Source organism: Polypterus senegalus, unplaced genomic scaffold (assembly GCF_016835505.1).
Source record: "Polypterus senegalus isolate Bchr_013 unplaced genomic scaffold, ASM1683550v1 scaffold_4669, whole genome shotgun sequence".
Lineage (NCBI taxonomy): Eukaryota > Metazoa > Chordata > Cladistia > Polypteriformes > Polypteridae > Polypterus > Polypterus senegalus.
The window spans coordinates 20344-44586 of NW_024382022.1; positions in this window are offsets into that span (position 1 = coordinate 20344).

The window sequence follows — 24243 nt, forward strand, 5'->3', positions numbered from 1 at the left end:
CAAATGAGAGAATCTTTCCATCTGATGATTCCAATGCTGCTTTATCTGAGAGGACTGTTCCATATGCAGCAGAACAGTGGCACCAAGTGCCATGCAGTGTGGGCTCATTATTGTTAGTTTTAAGGGCTTATAGTTTTATGCATTCATTCATTCATTCATTCATTCAATCCAATTTTTTTTGAGGTGCACCTTTATCTTTCTGAGGTTCTTTCTTTTAAAAATCTATTCTGCAATGCTTCTGTAACAGGCTCAAAATGTTCATTTGATAGTCTGTTGCTCAAAGCCATTCCATAGATTTTGCCATAAAAATGTGGTCTGTTCTTCAGCAGAGTCACAATACCAACCAAACACACACAATACACACAATCTGCTAAAAGTGATGAGAACACAAGTAATGGTGGTCTTAAATGTTCACAGCCCCAGCTGGCCAAGTCTGCAAGCCCAGCTACTTGAAACTGGTTGAATCTCCTTTAGGGTGTCATGGTGATGCAGTGGTAGCGCTTCTGCCTTGCCGTAAGGAGAGTGGGGTTTATGTGTTCTACTCATGTCTGTTTGGGTTTCCACCGGGAGCTCTTGTCTGGTTTCCCCAGTCCAAAGAGATGCGTGATAAGTAAAGTTTGTGCCTGTTTCCCTACTTTTGGACGGATGCCCTTTTCCGTGTGTTGTTCCTGCCGTGTGTCCAATGCTTGCTGGAATAAGCCCCTGCCACCCTGCCCTTAATAAGCGGGTTAATGAAAATGGATATATGGACCCAACCTCTTTTCCCAGCAGTAACCTCCACCAAACGGTTCCTGCAGCGCTGATCAGGCATTCACCATGAATGTGTCTGGGCTGCACACAGTTGCACAATAGATGGGCTAGAAAGGACAGCGTCACCAGAACTTTAACTTCAGCTGCTGCCGGAACAGCACCTAACCTCCATTCAGCAACAGCGGCTTCATTCAGATTCACAGCAAGACAGACAACTCCCTATTTGCCTCCATTGCATCAACTCAAGTACTTGAGCTTAAAGGAACTCATAAGGGTTTTCCTTGAGCGGACTCGACTGGAGAAAGTGACACAGCAGGGGCAGGGGCAGGGGCGGGTTGGAGGTAAGCGAAGAGGCTTTAATGACATACATCAGCTGCCATCCTGGGCATGTGTTTCCTTAGCGTTGGGTCCTTTCCCTGGAGCTGAGGTGGCTGAAGGTGTCACCCTTTCCCCTGAATTTTAGATCATCCCTCCTTACCAGCTTGAGCTTACTGACATTGGTGAGATTCTCTTGCATGAACATCTTCCAGGCTGCAGATCTCCCACTGGACTGAGGTCTGGACCCTGAACATACATTTTCCTCCTGTTTAAGCCATTTTGTTGTCGATTTTGTCCTCATCACCCAAGTTCTACAAATAATTTCCAGCAATTGACAGCTACCCTGACACTGTCTTGTAAAACAATAATTTTTAATGTCTTTAATTCATTGTTCCTCTATGACAGCAAGCTCCCAGGCAAAGTAGCCCTAAATCATGATCTTCCCTCCACCATGATAAGGTCTCAGTGTTGGTGTGCAAGTCAAGTCAAGTTGGGAGCAAGCACTGGTACAGCACGTTGCTGCACCCACTACACGACAAAACAACTTGGGATACCAGTTAACAACCCCCAGGCAGACACACGGTCCAGTACCACCCTCCGGAAATGACCCTCTTTCTGCCGCAGCCAGGTGTTACGTGGCGACCCCTTGGCCTGGTCCAGCCACTCGGGTCCCCAACAATGAGGATTTACGAGCGGATCTCCCTCGGGAAAGCGCCACATGGCGTAGTACCGTAACTGACGCTCCCTCACAATGCAGGTGATATGCCTCATTTGGGACTCCATGAGCAACGCAAAGTCAAACCAGTGGGACCCAAAGGAGTCCAGTCTTCGTCTCAGGTCACTGCGATAGGCGTCCATGTCTCACAACCATATACTAAAACAAGAAGCACCAGGACTCTAAAGACTTGGAATCCTTTTGCACAAATATCGGGAGCGCCACACACCCCTTTCCAGTGACCTCATGAGCCCCATGGCCTCCAAATCTGTCTACTGACTTCATAGGAAGGTCACCAGAGACATGAATGTCACTGCTGAGGTAAGTAAACCTCTCGGCGAGGTCGACACTCTCTCCACAGACAGGCACAATGCTGATGGCCGTGCCCAAGAGGTCATTAAAGGCCTGGATCTTGGTTTTATTAGGACCCTCGCACTCCTCACTCAGTCTCGAGAGCCCCAATCAGAGCCTCCATTGACTCCAAGATCACAATATCGTCAGCAAAGTCAAGATCCGTGAATCTTTCTTCACCAACAGATGCCCCACAGCTACTGGACCCCACGACCCTTCCCACCACCCAGTCCATACAAGCATTGAACAGAGTAGGAGCAAAACACACCCCTGACAATCCCCAGAATCAACTGGGAAAAATACAGAGCTTCTGCCTCCACTCTGCACAGCACTTACAGTACCAGTGGACAGACCAGTCATGAGATACAGTAACAAGATTACTGGATATCATGTTGGTGTCAATGCTTTTATCTCTACTGCAAACAAAGCATTGTATAAACCTTTCAAAAGTTCAGCCTTTCTATCATCCAGCCACAGAGCATTCTAGAACATTCAGGTGGTCGTTTTGCAAACTTGAGGCGTGCAGCAATGGTTTTCAGAAAGCAGTGGGTTTCCTTCACGGTGTCCACCCTTGCTCAGTGTTTTCTTATAGTGGGCACATGAGCAGAGGCAAGTTGAAAAGATTTCTGTTTGTGTGTGTGTGGGGGTTCTTTACATTTTCCCCACTGATCTTTTTCACCTCCTTCATCATCGCATGATGTTCTCTTGCTGTGATCTTTGCAGGGCACCAATTCCTAGTACTGAATTTCCCCATTTGTAAACAGTTTGTGGATTGATGAACCGTCCAGGACTTTCAAAATGCCATCTCTACCGTTCTCTATGTGTATTTTATGGTTCACATAAGCAGATCCTGCGGTGGGTTGGCGCCCTGCCGGGTTTGTTTCCTGCCTTGTGCCCTGTGTTGGCTGGGATTGGCTCCAGCAGACCCCGTGACCCTGTAGTTAGGATATAGCGGGTTGGATAATGGATGGATGGATGAGCAGATTGTTTGGAGAGGAGCTGACTATGGCAGGAAATAAACTTTGTGTGTTTTGGTGATAAGCAGGGCACCTCCACACCTTCAACCACTGATTGTGGTGGTCAATTATTGGGGCTTTGCTGAGATCAGACTACATTTTTAGGAGTAATTCATGCAGATCATTCCAAAGGATTCCTAAATGTATTCTCGAAACTCATTAATTTTCTCTTGTTTTGTACTGTGCACTAAATGATGGAGTTTCATTTATAGTTCTGTCTCTAAAGAACCACTTTTTAGTCACTTTCGTTATACTGAGTGAGCCAAAAAGAAGTACCACATTTCAAACGGTTATTCTACAAAAACACTACAAGATCAAATAAATTTCATCATGACACAAGAAAGGGTATAGAAAACAGATTTTTCTGACTGTGTTTTAAAAATGATGTCTTTATGGCAGTGGTCATCATTAGCGATACACTCCTCGAGAGGATTTCGGAGCGCTCGCATGACTCGTTCGGGCATTTCAAGGGAATAGCGATTTTGTGGCCAGTGACATCCTCAAGGGCTACAGTGTTTTGAGGTCAGTCTGTGTATATACCTTCGACATGAGAAGAAATCACACAGAGTGAGATCAGGCGAACGGGAAGGCCACCCGACATCGCTACACAGGGAGGTCAGCTTCACGGAAACATCTGCTGTAAAACTTGCATGGATTTCTGTGCCATATGCTGCTGCTCCATTCTGTTGAAATCAGGCTCCTAGTTCATCCATTTTTCCAGCTGGGGCCACAAAAGTTCTCTAGAATTTCAATGTAACGTTCTGAAGTCACGGTGACCGTTGCTCCACCCTCCTCAAAAAAGTACGAGTCTTCAATGTCAAATTCTACAATGGCGCACCAAACTGTAACACGCTTACTGTGCAGGGGTCTCTAATGACATTTTCTCTCTTCTGACAGCAACAAAACATTTTTGACGTGGACCGGTTGTTACTGGTCAGTCCTTAATGGTTTATTTTAATTCTCACCTACATATTTAGTTTAATAATGTACTTTATGGTAGATACAAGCATGCAAACAAGACCAAGTTACCTGTGATTTTTTTTGTGTGTGTTTCTTGCTTAATGAATCTCATCGCTTATTAGCAGTTGGTTTAAGCCAGTGTCACATTAGGTGACTTTGAGTCGTTGGGTATGCCAGACTTGCCGACTAACATTGCTGATCTTCTTGCCAGACTGTGGTAGTTTTAATGGCTGAAACCACAGGACATGTCATATTAATTCCAGCACAGCTGTGCTTTCGCTGACAGCCAATAAGGTGCTGCCAGACGGAGCTGGCACTGTATACAGTGAAGGGTTAAAACGTGTGGTCAGTTCAGCCGCAATCTCTACCATTCTGTTGTGGTACATAAAACATGAGACATCAGACAGACGAGCTTCTGCTGTGTTGGTGAGACCCAAATCCCCGAAGTTACTTATTCCTCATCGCATCATTATATGTGTTGTACTTTTGAATGAGCATGCAAAGATTTTTAGCTTATTGCACACAGAGCCACCACTACGACTAAAGACAAAATCAAACCTGTTGCCCACCGCATCCAAAATCACTGGAAAAGTCATGTAATGTGCCATGGTCTTAGGGCATTTAAGAGAAAAAGTAGGTTGAATCTGAACAAGACTGAGAACAGAAATTAAGCAGGAAGCCTTTTCCACCCGCTCTTGCTACAGCAGAGGTTCGGACATGCTGTCACCATTTATAACATTGATGCTCCAACAATGATGGACGGATTAAAAGGCAGAAGTCTACGTGACCATCATCATCATCAAGCCTTCCGTGAGAACCCTAAATCCAAAGAGGACTGTTTCATTTATGTTAGGTAGAATGCCCAGAGGGGACTGGGTGGTCTCATTGTCTGGAATCCCTACAGATTTTATTTTTTCTCCAGCCGTCTGAGTTTTTTTGTTTTTTCTGTCCCCCCTGGCCATTGAACCTTACTCTTATTCAATGTTAATTAATGTTGATTTATTTTGTTTTATAATTGTCTTTCATTTTTCTATTCTTTAATATGTAAAGCACTTTGAGCTACTGTTTGTATGAAAATGTGCTATAGAAATAAATGTTGTTGTTGTAACATCACACCTTACCACTGGGTTCTGTTCACATTGAATTTTCAGCGTTAGGTAAAACAGTTAGGTCAATGTTGACTGACAGATCGATCAAAAACAAAAACTTGATATCTATAAATTACAGCAGTCAAATGAATGTTAATTTTCTGCTTTGGTTGATTTCACACACCTGCTTATTGATGTTAGCTTCATATGCCTATTTTTTGTTGTTGATTTCATGCACATTTTAAGTCAGTTTTATTCTCCGTTTTGTGTTAATATCATAAACTGTTTTTTTTTAATTTAGCAAAACAACCTTAATAAAATGAAACAGGTCAGTGTCTGTCTGCTTGCCATGTCTTTTATTATTAAAACACATGGTACATCAGAAACATTAGCACTGCTTTTATGACTCTCATACCAAACGGCATGTAAAAGAGACATGTGCATTATATTTGTCATTCCAAAAGATGGCACATCACAATCATTGGCACTACTTTTATGACTCCCATACCAAATGGCATGTAAAGAGACATGCTTTGCATTTGTCATTCCAACAGATGGCATATCACAAACACTGACACTGCGTTTACAACTGCCATACCAAATGGCATACCTGTGGCTGCAGGAGCTAGTCTGAAACTTGAAGGTTGTCAGGTCAAATCCTGACAGCGACAGAAGGAATGATACTCTATTCGGCCCTTGAGCAAGACCCTTAATCTGCAGTTGCTCCAGGGCACTGTACAAATAGCTGACACTGTGCTCTGACCCCAAAAACTCTTCAGAGAGTACGTTGGCATATGTGAAAACTGACCAAATCTTATTACAAGAACTTGTACATGGGGATGAAAGGATTAAAAATCACTAAAAATATATAAAAGAGGCACATTTTTCATTCCAACAGATGGTGCATCACAAACATTAACACTGCTTTTACGACTCCAATGCAAAATGGCATACAACAGAGGCATTTGCATTGCATTTGTCATTCCAACAGATGGTGCATCCGAAACATTAGCACTGCTTTTACGACCTACATATCAAATGGGACTTCATGGGTTGTTTGGTTTTTTCTCTCATGCAGTATGAATTGTGAGACCTTCTTTCACATGTCCGTGTGTGCCTTTCTAATCAATTCAGTTTCCTACAGGTGGACTCCACTCAAGTTCTCGACAAATCTCAAAGGGAATTAAAGCAATCAGGAGGCACCTGAGGTGCCACAGCACAGCAATAAGGTGTTTCACTTTTGATGTTTAATAGATTCACAAGCTTTTTGAGAAAATAGGTTTTGGAGTGTAGATTGATGGAAACAAATTGCACTTTTATCCATTTAAAGGCAAATTGACAGCACAACATATATTGTGTAGAAGGTGAAGGAGTCTGAATCCACTGTACATATTATGAAGTATGTTACGGATATCTCAGATTTGAATGCTCACTCATCACAATGATGCTTTAGAAATCTAAAATGTAGAATTACAGTCCAAGAGGACACCTCATTTCTAAGTAAATCGCTTTGCTTTCCCAGTACTTTAATGCATATAGCCAATGAGACGCTGCTGACACAAACTGATCTCTTTTCACTACATTTCTATGAATGTCATTTTATCTTGTAGTGGATTTTATTGATTTTCACAAATTGTTGAATAATAAGAGCGCCTCTGTTAAAGTGCATATAACACCTCTGGGATGTGGCAGAATGAAAGTGCAGCTGACAAATCTGTCAAAATTGCATGACACAATCATATCAAGTTGGGCCCAAATCTCACAGGAATGTTCCCAACATCTTCTGGAATCCATGCCACAAAGGACCGAGGTTGTTTTAAGACAAAAGGGGTCTTGCCAAGTATTAGTATAGAGGTGCTAAGAATTTGATCAGTCGATGTATACAATACAATACAATTTATATAATTTATTACAAGAAGGGCCGCAATGCTGTAACAGGCCCTGCCTTTGACAGCCCCCAACCTTGACTCTCTAAGAAGACAAGGGAAAAAAAAACCCTTGTAGGGAAAATGGAAGAAACCTTGGGAAAGGCAGTTCAACGAGAGACCCCTTTTCAGGTAGGTTAGACATGCAGTGGGTGTCAAAAGAAGAGGGTCAATACAATACAATACAACACACAGAACAGGACACAAGTAATCCTCAATACAATATAATAGTGCAATAGAAATATTACAATGTATAGTCATGCCAGTAAAGCATTGCAGATCAATAAACGATTGATCATCATTTATATTTACATTTCAATAAAGGTCATTGTATATTGACCAATGTATTGATTTTCACAAATCATCGAATACTAACAGCCTTCTCCTGACTGCATATCATTGCACCATTTTTCACAGGGGTATTCAGAGTTCATTCAAATTCCCTTTTCCCAATTTCCCAAGTTGTACTCTGATGAAGTACAAACCACATTGTCTCAAAGACAGTCAGGACAAAAGGGAGGAAGGCATGCAGGGGCAGGGAGTACAGGAAATCCTTGAGATAGGACGGGCAGCTCTGCATGGCATCTCGAGAGTGAAATTCCTTCAAGAGAACAAAGCACTTACTGATGTTCTTTATGCACATCTGATCCTGAAAGAATTTGGTTTCACTGAACTTTGAAGAGTTATAATGATCAAATTGTAAATGTATTCTTAAAGCATTAACACTTTCTCAAATCAGAAATATAGAAGATATGCTATTGAATGAATAATTACATTTATAAATGGGTTCATTTCCATCTATTTCACTGACTAATCGCATCTATTGGGGTTGATCAAAGCAGCAAATTAGGAACCAACCAGTCCATCATAGTGACCATGACAAATCCAACCCTTAGGATACTAAAAAGTACCTGAAGCAAATGCCACCCCTATGGAATTGACCTCTGGAGTTATAAACGAGCCTCCTCATCACTGTGCCACCTTGTCGCCCAAAGGTGTCAAACACTGTAAGTGCTATGTTGGCATCCCTATCCAGGATGGATGACAGTTCCTTGCCAGGGCAGGAGGCCGTAATGAGAAGACAGAAGGTGGCTGGTCCCAGGAGTTATGCCCCCATGCTCCATGCACAGGATAGCACCATCCCACTAGTGGTGCTCTCATACTAATACCCACAGAGCAAGCTGGGGTTGTAGTCCCATGAGAGAACCCTGTTGGGGTTCTTGGGTGCCACCAGTGGGGAGCTGCAGGAGAACAGTATACCTTCTATGAGGGGCTTCTGCCTGACCCGATGGAATGGTGTATCACTGGATGTACTCCCAGGTCCGGAATAAGAGAAGCTGGTTTTGCCTGGCTGGGTAGTCAGAGTTGGGAGGGGCTGATGGGACTATGAGTTAGATGTGGAAGGGTAACTTGTTAGTTTGCATTACTGCCTGAAAAGGAGGAAATTGGAACCTGTGATGGTGCTGTGTTGAATAAACATCTTGTGTTTAAACCCAAGACTGTTCCGTTTAATTGTGTTTGGAGGCTCTGTTGCACCCATCTACTGACCACACAGTACATGTCGCCTCCCCATTAAATCACTGCTAAACACTGACACACTGTGAAGAGTGGGGGCCAGCAGCATGGTCCCCATGGCTAAGGCTTTGAACAGTTAATCAGTTCAGTCTCCACCACTGACCCAGAGTGCTTTGCTTAATTATTCATTTCTACTGTTGTAAATAAATAGTCATACAAGTTCTCTGGACAACAAAGCTGTGCATCACCATGACAGGCAGATGGTCAGCAGCACCATCACAGTAAGCGTGAGCTCTGATGAAGATGTATGGTGACAGACTGGCCAAGTGATATTGCCTTGACTACATTGAATTTGGTCAATGGTGCTGATCAATCGAGTGGTCAACTTCGATCTCTACCATAGCATTGCAGTGCTGACAGAAATATAAATCTGTAAGATGTGGAGGATGATGCAGAGAATCACCCGCCAACTCAATATATTTCACCAATTTTACCATCGGTGGATTCTTGGCATCACTTAATGTGGTTGAATCACAAAAATTCACGAAAGAATGGCCTCTCTTATTTATCGCCACTGTCACCATCTGGAAGAGGTGTTTCACCAGCCATTTACTCGTGCTATCTGACCATCAGATCCCTTCTTTTTCTTCTTCTTCTTCTTCTTCTTTCGGTTGCTCCCATTAGGGGTCACCACAGCAGATCATCTTTTTCCATATCTTCCTGTCTGTTGAGACAAAAAATTAATTCTTTGGGCAAAACCTCTAGCACTGCCTGGCAATGACCAGGCACTACTCATCCCCTTTGTACCACTTTCACTATGGTGACACACAACAACAATATTTATTTCTATTGCACATTTTCATACAAATGTTGTAGCTCAAAGTGGTTTACAGGATGAAGAAAGAGAATATATATATATATATATATATATATATATATATATATATATATATATATATATATATAAACTGCTCAAAAATATTAAAACACATCAGATATATTAATGGGAAAAAGAAATCCTCCTGGATATCTATACTGATATAGACTGGGTAATGTGTTAGGAAAGAAAGGATGCCACATCGCTTGATGGAAATGAAAATGATCAACCTACAGAGCCCTGAATTCAAAGATGCCCCAAAATCAGAGTGAAAAATGATGTGGCAGCCTAGTTCATTTTGCCAAAATTTAATTGCAGCAACTCCAAATTGTATGCAGCACTTTGTATGGCCCCTGTGTTCTTGTATACATGCCTGACAACATCGGTGCATGCTTCTAATGAGATGACAGATGGTGTTGTGGGGATCTCCTCCCAGATCTGGACCAGGGCATCACTGAGCTCCTGGACAGTCTGAGGTGCAACCTGGTGGCATTGGATGGACCAAAACATAATGTCCCAGAGGTGTTCTATTGGATTTAGGTCAGGAAAGTGTGGTGGCCAGTCAATGGTATCAATTCCTTCATCCTCCAGGAACTGCCTGCATACTCTCACCACATAAGGCCAGGAATTGTCGTGCACCAGGCGCCACTGTACCAGCATAGGGTCTGACAATGGGTCCAAGGATTTCATCCTGATACCTATTGGTAGCCAAGGTGCCTTCGTCAAGCCTGTAGCGCTCTGTGTGACCCTCCATGGATATGCCACCCCAGACAATCATTAACCCACCACCAAACTGCTCATGCTGAATGATGTTACAGGCAGCATAATGTTCTCCATGGCTTCTCCAGACCCTTTCACTTCTGTCACGTGCTCAGGGTGAACCTGCTCTCATCTGTAAAAGCACAGGGCACCAGTGGTGCATCTGCCAATTCTGGTATTCTATGGCGAATGCCAATCGAGCTGCATGCTGCTGGGCAGTGAGCTCAGGGCCCATTAGAGGACATGGGGCCCTTGGGTCACCCTCATGAAGTCTTTCTGGTTGTTTGGTCAGAGACATTCACACCAGTGGCCTGCTGGAGGTCATTTTGTAGGGCTCTGGCAGTGCTCATCCTGTTCCTCCTTGCCCAAAGGAGCAGATACTGGTCCTGCTGATGGGTTATGGACCTTCTATGGCCCTCTCCAGCTCTCCTAGAGTAACTGCTTGTCTCCTAGAATCTCCTCCATGCCCTTGAGACTGTGCAGGGAGACACAGCAAACCTTCTGGCAATAACACGTATTGATGTGCCATCCTGGAGAAGTTGGACTACCTGTGCAACCTCTGTAGGGTCACGTATCGCCTCATGCTACCAGTAGTGACACTGACTGTAGCCAAATGCAAAACTAGTGAAGAAACAGTCAGAAAAGATGAGGAGGGAAAAATGTCAGTGGCCTCCACCTGTTAAACCATTCCTGTTTTGGGGGTCATCTCATTGTTGCCCCTCTAGTGCATCTGTTGTTAATTTCATTAACACCACAGCAGCTGAAACTGATTAACAACCCTCTGCTACTTAACTGACCAACTGACTTTATGCTATACTCTGATTAAAAGTGTTCCTTTAATTCTTTTGAGCAGTATATATATATATATATATATATATATATATATATATATATATATATATATATATATATATATATATATATATATATATATATATATATAGTACAGGCCAAAGTTTGGACACACCTCCTCATTCAATGTGTTTTCTTTATTTTCATGACCATTAACAGCACTCCATCACTCTCCTTCTTGGTCAAATAGCCCTTACACAGCCTGGAGGTGTGTTTGGGGTCATTGTCCTGTTGAAAAATAAATGATCGTCCAAGTAACCTGACTTCTGCACAACACAACTGCTGGTCCCAACCCCATTGATAAAGCAAGAAATTCCACTAAACAACCCTGATAAGGCACACCTGTGAAGTGAAAACCATTTCAGGTGAAGCTGTTGAAGCTCATCGAGAGAATGCCAAGAGCAGTAATCAGAGCTAAGAATGGCTATTTTGAAGAAACTAGAATATAAAACATGTTTTCAGTTATTTCACCTTTTTTGTTAAGTACATAACTCCACATGTGTTCATTCATAGTTTTGATGCCTTCAGTGAGAATCTACAAATGTAAATGGTCATGAAAAGAAAGAAAATACATTGAATGAGGAGGGTGTCCAAATTAGGCAATAGTTTTTTTGTTTATTTTTTATTTCATTAATTTTATTGGAATCCATACAAAGCAATCAAGTTTTTACAAAAGAAAATGAAGTTAAGAACAGATCTTTATGCATATCTGATTTGAATTAGGCAATACTAATTAACATTAAGATAAGGTCCGATGTCCAGGGTGGACAGAAAAAAAACTCCGGATGGCTGGAGAAAAGAAATAAAATCTGCAGGGGTTCTGAGGCCACGAGACCACCCAGCCCCCTAGGCATTAAACCTGACATAAATGACCTCAATCAGTCCTCATGGTATTCAGAGTTCTCATGGAAGAATTAGATGATGATGGGTCATGTGGACCTCTGGCCTTCAATCCATCAATGTAGGGACAGCACGGTGACCTGATCAGGTGGTGGTGGCGCAGATCACCATCACAGAAAACTGAAAAGGAAAAGCAGAGAAAGTAGGGGTTAGTATTGCTTTCAAGGCCACCATAATTGATAAGGATAATTAAATGCATAAACAGAATATCAGAGTTACACTAAAATGAAGTTATAAGAAAGCCATGTTAAAGAAATGTATTTTCAGCAGTTTTTAAAGTGCTCTACTGTATTAGCCTGGCAAATTTCTACCATTAAGCCTTTCCAGATTTTAGGTGCATAACAGCAGGAGGCCGCCTCACCACTTCTTCTTTTGAGTTTAGCTCTTGGAATTCTAAGCAGACCCTCATTTGAAGATCTAAAGTTACGATTTGAAGTGTAAGGTGAGAGGCATGCTGAGATTTAAGATGGAGCAGATTATTTAAAGCTTCGTAAACCATAAGCAGTATTTTAAAGTCAATTCTAAATGACACGGGTAACTAATGTAGCAACATCAAAGTTAAGATTCTAGCAGCTGCATTCTGCACTCGTAGTCGATTGATGTCTTTTGGGTGGTCCTGAGAGGAGTGCGTTACAGTAATCTAGTCGACTAAAACAAAAGCGTGAACTAATTTCTCAGCATCTTGTAATGTTAGAAGAGGTCTAACGTTTGCAATATTTCTTAAGTAATAAAATGCTGTCCTAGTAATGTGATTAATATGTGATTTAAAATTTAGGTCAGAGTAAATAATTACGCCTAAACTCTTTACCTCTGTCTTGACTTTTAATCCTAATGCATCAAGTTTATTTCTAATAACCTCATTAAATCCATATTTGCCACCAATCACTAAAATTTCTGTTTTCTCCTTATTTAGATTGAGATAATTACTACTCATCCACTCATAAACACAAGTAAGAGATTTGGGGTCAGTGAATCAACGCCGGTCATCAGGCGCTATTGATAAATACAGTTGTGTGTCATCAGCATAGCTGTAGCAACTCACGTTATACCCGAGATAATCTGACCTAACGAATGCATAGAGATCGAAAAGAGCAGCGGACCCAGGACAGAGCCTTGTGGAACCCCATATCGGATATCATGTGTCTTTGAAGTACAATTACCACAACTAACAAAGAATTTTCAATCTGCCAGGTAGGACAAACCAATTTAAGACACTGCCAGCAATGCCCACCCATTGACTAAGGTGATTTCTAAGAATATTGTGATCAATGGTATCAAATGCAGCACAAAGATATAAGAGGATGAGAACAGATAAACGGTCTCTGTCTGCATTTACCCACAAGTCATTTACTACTTTAACGAATGCAGTTTCTGTGCTGTGAATTGTTTTGAAACACGACTGAAATTTATCAAGAATAGCAGGTTTATTGAGGTGGTCATTTAGCTGCATAATGACTGCCTTCTCTAGGATTTTACTTAAGAAAGGAAGGTTAGAAATGGGTCTAAAATTTTCAAAAGCAGAGGAGTCGAGGCTATATTTCTTGAGCAGGGGTTAAACTACAGCATTCTTAAGACCGTCTGGGAAGACCCCTTATCTACTGCCTAAAGGGGCTTCTACAAAGTGCTGAACTGAGGGTCTGAATATTTCTATGAAAGAGAGACTTCGCTTTTGATTTTGAACACACTTGGAAAGCTTTCTGAAAACATGTCTTCAATTTGTCATTATGGGATATTGAGTGTAGACTGATGGGTACAAATAGCAAATTTATCCTTTTAAAATTAAATCTAAAAGAAAGTCAATGGTGAGCAAAGTATTGGGGCTCTGAACTCCCAGTATAATTAGGGCTAATCATACCGATACTCTGAATCCAGACAATTCTCCTTTGAAAGCCACAAATGACCTTCAACATTACGGAAAATATGCAAGCTAGGAAAGATAAATGTTTCAAAACTTTAATACACAAAAGTGTACTTTTTAGAGAAACAAAAGGCCTCTGTTCCTCCCTCAGAACAGTTGACTTGCGACTTGTACAGTCAGGGTGCACGTAGTTGCACGGCCATTTCTAGCTTTTTAGAGGCCCTATGCAATATTCTGTTTGGGGCCACTATTTTGTAAAACTATAATAGGGGAGTTCAGACCCTTTAAGATAATCCATGGCAATGCATCAGTCTGTCAGACAGGTGTTTGGGGTTTTTCTTTACCATCGTGATGATTGTTCTCTCTTCAGCAGTGGAGGTCTTCTTAGGCCTAGCAGTCCCTTTATGATGACTGAGCCCACCATGTACCTTATTTCTTCTTCATGATATTCCAGACGGTTGATTTTGGTCATCCTAAGGTTTTACTGGTGTCTCCAGTGGTTTTATTCTTGTTTTTCAGCCTCATAATAGCTTCTTTGACTTTCATTGGCACAGCTCTTGTCCTTGTGTTGAACAATGGCAACTACACACTCCAAAGGATAGAAGCAATCCGAGGGGTCTTACAAAGCCATGAAACCCACCTGAGGAGTCACAAACACCTGTGATGCCAATTGTCCCAATCCTTATGAGTCTCTTAAATGAGGCCATGTAAAAAGTGTGGTCACTGGCGTGCAGACTTGGGCGAGGGGCAACGCCGGGCATCCATATCTTGGGGATCCAATCCAAAGAGTGTTGCTCTCTAGGAGTGCCCTGGTTTGAAAATAATTTTAATTTAATATGAACAAATTTAAATTATTATAGCTCGTTCTCAGTGAACCACTGTAACTTCCAAATGCTAGAAGTCCTCGACCGGCCTGACTGGGCCCTGCACAGCGAAAAGAGGCCTTCCCTTAAAAACATTATAAAACTATGTTTATTTCACATGGGACAGAAAATAGAACCCAAGAGTCAAACAACCTTGAAAAGGGCTTCAGCACGACTTGAGAGATGCTCCGCTCCCTGTCCTCTCTCAGTCCCGAATATGCAGTGAACCTGTTAAGGGTCATTTGTCCAGCCTTGGTGGCGCAGTGAAGTGTTTTTCTGAGACTGAGTTTACCTCACTTATTTCATCTCTCGTGTTCTTTTCTAGGTAGTCCAGTAAGATAAGTCGGAGAAATATGTAGTCTGTGTAGCCAGAGTAAATCTGGCTCATGTTATAATTTGTGCATGTACAGAAGTTCAGTCGAGGTTCTTGACCTTTCACATGCGAGCTTTAGAAACACACTGGACCAACCGAAACGAAAATTGAAGGCGCAGTGTTCATCTTCACGACCTTTGAAACCCATTTTCATTTCTTCTGGATTTGCATTCAGTCACAATTGAAGATAAAAAGAAAGACAGAGATTAAAAAGGAATGTTCAGCCTTTGCAGATTACTATAATAATGATGTGACAACAATTCAGTTATTGACTTTGTGATGCTCCTTCGAGCTGGGGGACTAGAGTTCCCTAATCCTAAGGATGCTCTCTAGTGGTTAGTACAGTTTGGAAGGGATGTCTTTGCCACGATTTGTATTATGTACAGATTACTGCTTAATATTGCATTTTCAATTGCAAGTTGTGAAAGATCATTTTCAAAATTGAAATTAATAAAACTCATCTGAGATCAGTGGCGCAGTGGTAGCACTGCTGCCTGCAGTTAGGAGACCGGGTTCACTTCGGGTCCTCCCTGCGTGGAGTTTACATGTTCTTCCTGCGTCTGTGTGTGTTTCCTCCCACAATCCAAAAACATGCAGGTTAGGTGCATTGGCAGTCCTAAATTGTCCCTGGTGTGTGTGCCCTGTGGTGGGCTGGTGCCCTGCCGGGATTTCTTCCTGCCTTGTGCCATGTGTTGGCTGGGATTGGCTCCAGCAGACCCTTGTGACCCTGTGTTAGGATATAGTGGGTTGGAGAATGACTGACTGACTGACTGACTCATCTGAGATCTTCCATGTCACAAGAGCGTCTGACCAACCTGACTTTAATCAGCATTGAAAAGAATGTAAAAAATGAAGTAGTACAATTGTTTTCAGAGAGGAGATCCACTTTGGGGAAACAAACGTAAATGAATATTTAATTTGAATAAATTGTTTATTTCTTATTTAATATGATTTTCTTTATATTCACATGCTTTCTTTACCATTCACTTTGAGAGAACCTCACCTTAGGGAGATACTGTACAATCAAGGAATTTGCCCCAGGCATTTTCTAACCTCTGCAAGCCACTGAGTGTGGCGTAAGTGAAATGTGTGCAAATCCCCTTAAATGAAAGTCTGCAATGTGCACTTCAATCACAAAGTCTGAATTGTTTTATTTGTAATTTTAGTGGAGCAGAGGGGCAAATCAAGGAATAAAATGTGTCTTTGTCCCAAACATTGTGGACGGCACTGTATAATACAGAAACACTTTAAATGTGAATTGCATGTGTAGCCAAGTAACTTGTAAGAGTCCTGTGAATTCAGTTCATCCTGGTTTGTTTGAGCAGAAATTGCAGTTTGAAAATTGTAGATCTTTTACTCTAGGATAACTCATATAGTATAGACATCTTTCTAGGAATTGACATTAGAGTGATACCCTCCAGTTCGTACAATTTTCCGGTTTCCTTTCTTAAGCAGTTTAATGATGTCCCCATGATTCCAGTTTTTGAGACCTCCTCAGTCATCCATATCCCCTTGCAAAACACAGATGACATAGTCACCAGCATCAGAAGCGATAGGATGGGTCACATATTTAGGATATAATCTAGTGTGTATGGAAATCCAGCGTGAACTCATGAAGTTCTTTGGTTGTGCTGTTCATCAGATCTGTAGTCAGAATTAGAGTGTGCGGGACATATGGAGAAAGTGTCACGCTGGAGTTGAAGATGAACCATTGTAACCAGCTGGTGACGCTGTGTCAACTGGATCCCTCTGTTTTGGAGATGGAAAAGCATGACATTGACTTGAGCATAAAACAGTTTGTTATGAGTGAATGTTCTGAAGGTACCAGTTCAAGAGTGGGCGATTTGGAAGCTAAAAGCAGCTCTTGTGCTTTGCATTTAAGGCAAGGAAAGTGCCATGGGCACAATGGTAAGAAACCTCTTTCATATTTGAAAGGGCATCACAGTGGTCATCGAGCCAATATGAGATAACCAGTAGGATGGCTAAAGTCCACAGTGAAACTGGGGCAAGCAAACAAGAGGTACACAAGGACCTTCAGAAACTACATGACAATGGACCTGAGAGATGGCAAAGGGCAGAAACATCAAATACTGATTCCATTTATGTTTTTTAAACTGAAATATTATTGGATAGTAAAAATCATTCATATTAGCATTTGTCAGCATGGTGGTGCAGTGGTAGCGCTGCTGCCTCGTAATAAGAAGGCCTGGGTTCGCTTCCTGGGTCCTCCCTGCGTGGAGTTTGCATGTTCTCCCGTGTCTCGCGTGGGTTTCTTCGGTGCTCCAGTTTCCTCCCACAGTCCAAAGACATGCAGGTTAGGTGCACTGGTGATCTTAAATTGTCCCTGGTGTGTGTGCTTCGTGTGTGTGTGTGTGTGTGCGCCTGCCTGGGGTTTGCTAATGCCTTGTGACCTGTGCTGGCTGGGATTGGCTTCAGCAGACCCATGTGATGCTGTATTAGGATATAGCGGGTTGGACAATGACTATTAGCATTTTTGAAAGTATTGCGCTTTACACCCTTTTCACAGAGGCCTTAACACACTTGCACAGTACTATATACTGTATATACACTGTCACACACGTGTGTCTGAGGATTTCCCCAGCTCGCTTGGGTAAGCACTCCCACCCTTTGATGATAGGGTGCGCGTCGCTAACGGTATCGTCTCTTTCTGTTCCCACAGCCAGGATTAGATGCCCAGTGAGGGGATCTGACTCTGCCCCTTCTGGTTGGGAGGACTATATATTTGAGGTGCTATCAGAAGTTGGTACCTCATTCTGGACCAATGCTCAAGAGGGACAGGGCTCAGAACCAGCCTTGCTCTCTTTACTTTGTATGCTCCATCATGCACCATTTCGGTTTAAAGCTTTTCCCAAAATTAAATGGGGCAACCCGGCTCTAGCCCCAGCATTTATCGGGGTTTAGTGCCATACCTCATATGACCACAACACTCACTGAGCAAATTATTAGGAGCACCTGACCACCTGCTTATCCATGCAATTTATCTAATCAACCAGTCAAGTGGCAGCAACAAAATGCATAAACTCCTGCAGATACAGGTCAGGAGCGTCAGTTAATGTTCACATCAAACACCAGCATGGAGAAAAATATGATCGCCATGAGTTTGACTCTGGTATGATTGTTCGTACCAGATGAGGTGGTTTGAGTGTTTCTGTAACTGCTGGGATTTTCACATCTCTAGGGTTTACTCAGAATGGTGCAAATAGCAAAAATCATATAGTGAGTAGCAGTTCTGCAAATGGAAACACACTGTTGATGACAGAGGTCAAAGGGGAATGGTCAAACTGGCCACAGTAACTCAGATAACCACACTGGACAACTGTGGTGAGCAGAAAAGTAGTTCATAATAAGTTGAACCTTGAGGCTGATGGGCTACAACAGCAGAAGACCACGCCGGGTTCCACTCCTGCCAGCCTAGAACAGAAAGCCGAGGCTACAGTGGGCACATCTTCACCAAAACTAGACAGATCAACAACAACAACAACATTTATTTCTATAGTACATTTTCATACAAATAATGTAGCTCAAAGTGATTTACATGTTGAAGGAAGAGAAAAAAAACAAAATAAATAAGAATTAAAATAAGTGAACACTAATTAACATAGAATAAAAGTAAGGTGCGATGGCCAGGAGGACAGAAAAAAAAAAAAAACTTGAGACGGCTGGAAAAGAAATAAAATCTGCAGGGGTTCTGAGGCCACGAGACCACCCAGCCCCCTAGGCATTAAACCTGACATAAATGACCTCAATCAGTCCTCATGGTATTCAGAGTTCTCATGGAAGAATTAGATGATGAGGGTCATGTGGACCTCTGGCCTTCAATCCATCAATGTAGGGACAGCACGGTGACCTGATCAGGTGGTGGTGGCGCAGATCACCATCACAGAAAACTGAAAAGGAAAAGCAGAGAAAGTAGGGGTTAGTATTGCTTTCAAGGCCACCATAATTGATAAGGATAATTAAATGCATAAACAGAATATCAGAGTTACACTAAAATGAAGTTATAAGAAAGCCATGTTAAAGAAATGTATTTTCAGCAGTTTTTAAAGTGCTCTACTGTACTGTATTAGCCTGGCAAATTTCTACCATTAAGCCTTTCCAGATTTTAGGTGCATAACAGCAGGAGGCCGCCTCACCACTTCTTCTTTTGAGTTTAGCTCTTGGAATTCTAAGCAGACCCTCATTTGAAGATCTAAAGTTACGATTTGAAGTGTAAGGTGAGAGGCATGCTGAGATTTAAGATGGAGCAGATTATTTAAGGCTTCGTAAACCATAAGCAGTATTTTAAAGTCAATTCTAAATGACACGGGTAACTAATGTAGCAACATCAAAGTTAAGATTAGTGCATTCTGCACTCGTAGTCGATTGATGTCTTTTGGGTGGTCCTGAGAGGAGTGCGTTACAGTAATCTAGTCGACTAAAACAAAAGCGTGAACTAATTTCTCAGCATCTTGTAATGTTAGAAGAGGTCTAACGTTTGCAATATTTCTTAAGTAATAAAATGCTGTCCTAGTAATGTGATTAATATGTGATTTAAAATTTAGGTCAGAGTAAATAATTACGCCTAAACTCTTTACCTCTGTCTTGACTTTTAATCCTAATGCATCAAGTTTATTTCTAATAACCTCATTAAATCCATATTTGCCACCAATCACTAAAATTTCTGTTTTCTCCTTATTTAGATTGAGATAATTACTACTCATCCACTCATAAACACAAGTAAGAGATTTGGGGTCAGTGAATCAACGCTCGGGGTCATCAGGCTATTGATAAATACAGTTGTGTGTCATCAGCATAGCTGTAGCAACTCACGTTATGCCCCGAGATAATCTGACCTAACGAATGCATAGAGATCGAAAAGAGCAGCGGACCCAGGACAGAGCCTTGTGGAACCCCATATCGGATATCATGTGTCTTTGAAGTACAATTACCACAACTAACAAAGAATTTTCAATCTGCCAGGTAGGACAAACCAATTTAAGACACTGCCAGCAATGCCCACCCATTGACTAAGGTGTTTTTAAGAATATTGTGATCAATGGTGTCAAATGCGCACTCAGATCTAAGAAGATTAGAACAGATAAACGGTCTCTGTCTGCATTTACCCGCAAGTCATTTACTACTTTAGAAAGTGCAGTTTCTGTGCTGTGATTTGTTCTGAAACCCGACTGAAACTAATCAAGAATCGGGATTATTGAGGTGGTCATTTAGCTGCGTAGTGACTGCCTTCTCTAGGATTTTACTTAAGAAAGGAAGGTTAGAAATGGGTCTAAAATTTTTAAAAGCAGAGGAGTCGAGGCTATATTTCTTGAGCAGGGGTTTAACTACAGCATTCTTAAGACCCCTTATCTACTGACAAGTTTACTATGTCAAGAATATTGTCAATTAGCACACGGACACTTCTTTGAAAAAACTTTTTGGTATTGGGTGAAGGACGCAGGTGGAGGGTCTCAGTTGAAAAATTACTTTATATAAATCAGATAAATCTATCCTGGTGAAAGAATTTAATTTTATTACAAGTACCGGGGTTTAGGAGGATCACTATTGGTGAGATGTACTATATTATTTCTAATATCATTAATTTTGTTATTAAAAATACAGCCAAAGCCTCACAGGTTTCACTGGAAGTACTTAGGAGGCATTCCTTTAAGTTACCTGGTTTAGCAGACGATCAATCGTGGAGAATAAGACTCTGGGATTACTAGCATTGTTATTTATAATTTTAGAGAAATAGCAGCACCTCTCAAGAAGGACTGTGTTGTTGTATTCTGTTATTTTAGCCTTCAATATGTCATAATGGATAATCCGTTTAGTCTTCCACCATTTACACTCAGCTCTCCGGCATGTTCTCTTAAGATCAGACACTCTTTGAGTCTTCCATGGTATAACAATACTAGAAGATTTTTAACTGTCTTTTCAGGTGCAACTATGTCAGAAGCAGCTCTCACCTTAGTATTAACATTTGCCACCTTCCTATTTACATTATCCTCACTATTGTAGTAAGCACTACAAATGGACTGGTTGCTTAGAATGTTTGTAAACTTTGAAGCTGCTGAAGCTTCTCGTGATTTTTTCTGTCATTATTTTTATATTAAATAGTAACAGAAAATGGTCTGATAAACCAATATCAATGATCTGCTTCACATCAACTTTTAGTCCTTTACTAATTACTAGGTCAAACGTATGCTCTGCTTTGTGTGTTGGCTGACTAACATGCTGGCTCAAATCAAAAGAATCCAGGAGGTTCATGATGGATGGTAGTGACAGCTTGATACTATGGAGGTGCTTCACAGCAGGTCCGAACTGAGGATGAATGCAATCAAACACAGAGAGGTCCTTGAAGAACACCTGCCCCAGAGAACACACCGCCTCAGACTGGGGTGACCAGCATGACCATGACCTGAAGCATACAAACGAGACAATGCTGGCTGGGGTGGCTTTAGGACAAGTCTGTGAGTGGCACTGAGTGTCATTAAGCCCAGACTTAAATCCCATAGAATATGTGTGGAGAGGCCTGAAGATGCCAGTTTACAGAGGCTTAACATCCCATCTAATAAAGTTTGAGAGGATCTGACAGGAAGAATGAGATAAACTGCCCAAATCCAGGGTGTAAAATTTGTGGAGATTTTCCAATGGCAACTCAAGCTGGAATTGCCTCCTAAAGGGGCTTCAACAAAGTGCTGAACTGAGGGTCTGAATATTTCTATGAAAGAGAGACTTGCTTTTGATTTTGAACACACTTGGAAAGCTTTCTGAAAACATGTCTTCAATTTGTCATTATGGGATATTGAGTGTAGACTGATGGGTACAAATAGCAAATTTATCCTTTTAAAATTAAATCTAAAAGAAAGTCAATGGTGAGCAAAGTATTGGGGCTCTGAACTCCCAGTATAATTAGGGCTAATCATACCGATACTCTGAATCCAGACAATTCTCCTTTGAAAGCCACAAATGACCTTCAACATTACGGAAAATATGCAAGCTAGGAAAGATAAATGTTTCAAAACTTTAATACACAAAAGTGTACTTTTTAGAGAAACAAAAGGCCTCTGTTCCTCCCTCAGAACAGTTGACTTGCGACTTGTACAGTCAGGGTGCGGCACGTAGTTGCACGGCCATTTCTAGCTTTTAGAGGCCCTATGCAATATTCTGTTTGGGGCCACTATTTTGTAAAACTATAATAGGGGAGTTCAGACCCTTTAAGATAATCCATGGCAATGCATCAGTCTGTCAGACAGGTGTTTGGGGTTTTTCTTTACCATCGTGATGATTGTTCTCTCTTCAGCAGTGGAGGTCTTCCTTGGCCTGGCAGTCCCTTTATGATGACTGAGCCCACGGTACCTTATTTCTTCTTCATGATATTCCACACGGTTGATTTTGTTCATCCTAAAGTTTCATTGATGTCTCCAGTGGTTTTATTCTTGCTTTTCAGCCTCATAATAGCTTCTTTGACTTTCACTGGCACAACTCTTGTCCTCGTGTTGAACAATGGCAACTACACACTCAAAGGATAGAAGCAATCCGAGGGTCTTACAAAGCCATGAAACCCACCTGAGGAGTCACAAACACCTGTGATGCCAATTGTCCCAATCCTTATGAGTCTCTTAAATGAGGCCATGTAAAAAGTGTGGTCACTGGCGTGCAGACTTGGGCCGAGGGGCAACGCCGGGCATCCATATCTTGGGGGATCCAATCCAAGAGTGTTGCTCTCTAGGAGTGCCCTGGTTTGAAAATAATTTTAATTTAATATGAACAAATTTAAATTATTATAGCTCATTCTCAGTGAATCACTGTAACTTCCAAATGCTAGAAGTCCTCGCACCGGGCCTGACTGGGCCCTGCACAGCGAAAAGAGGCCTTCCCTTAAAAACATTATAAAACTATGTTTATTTCACATGGGACAGAAAATTGAACCCAAGAGTCAAACAACCTTGAAAAGGGCTTCAGCACGACTTGAGAGATGCTCCGCTCCCTGTCCCTCTCAGTCCGAATATGCAGTGAACCTGTTAAGGGTCATTTGTCCAGCCTTGGTGGCGCAGTGAAGTGTTTTTTTCTGAGACTGAGTTTCCCTCACTTATTTCATCTCTCGTGTTCTTTTCTAGGTAGTCCAGTAAGATAAGTCGGAGAAATATGTAGTCTGTGTAGCCAGAGTAAATCTGGCTCATGTTATAATTTGTGCATGTACAGAAGTTCAGTCGAGGTTCTTGACCTTTCACATGCGAGCTTTAGAAACACACTGGACCAACCGAAACGAAAATTGAAGGCCGCAGTGTTCATCTTCACGACCTTTGAAACCCATTTTCATTTCTTCTGGATTTGCATTCAGTCACAATTGAAGACAGAAAAGAAAGACAGAGATTAAAAAGGAATGTTCAGCCTTTGCAGATTACTATAATAATGATGTGACAGCAATTCAGTTATTGACTTTGTGATGCTCCTTCGAGCTGGGGACTAGAGTTCCCCTAATCCTAAGGATGCTCTCTAGTGGTTAGTACAGTTTGGAAGGGATGTCTTTGCCACGATTTGTATTGCGTACAGATTACTGCTTAATATTGCATTTTCAATTGCAAGTTGTGAAAGATCATTTTCAAAATTGAAATTAATAAAAACTCATCTGAGATCAGTGGCGCAGTGGTAGCACTGCTGCCTCGAGTTAGGAGACCGGGTTCGCTTCCGGTCCTCCCTGCGTGGAGTTTACATGTTCTCCTGTGTCTGTGTGTGTTTCCTCCCACAGTCCAAAGACATGCAGGTTAGGTGCATTGGCAGTCCTAAATTGTCCCTGGTGTGTGTGTGTGGTGGGCTGGCGCCCTGCCGGGATTTGTTCCTGCCTTGTGCCATGTGTTGGCTGGGATTGGCTCCAGCAGACCCATGTGATGCTGTATTAGGATATAGCGGGTTGGACAATGACTATTAGCATTTTTGAAAGTATTGCCGCTTTACACCCGTTTTCACAGAGGCCTTAATACACTTGCACAGTACTATATACTGTATATACACTGTCACACACGTGTGTCTGAGGATTTCCCCAGCTCGCCTTGGGTAAGCACTCCCACCCTTGATGATAGGGTGCGTCGTCGCTAACGGTATCGTCTCTTTCTGTTACCA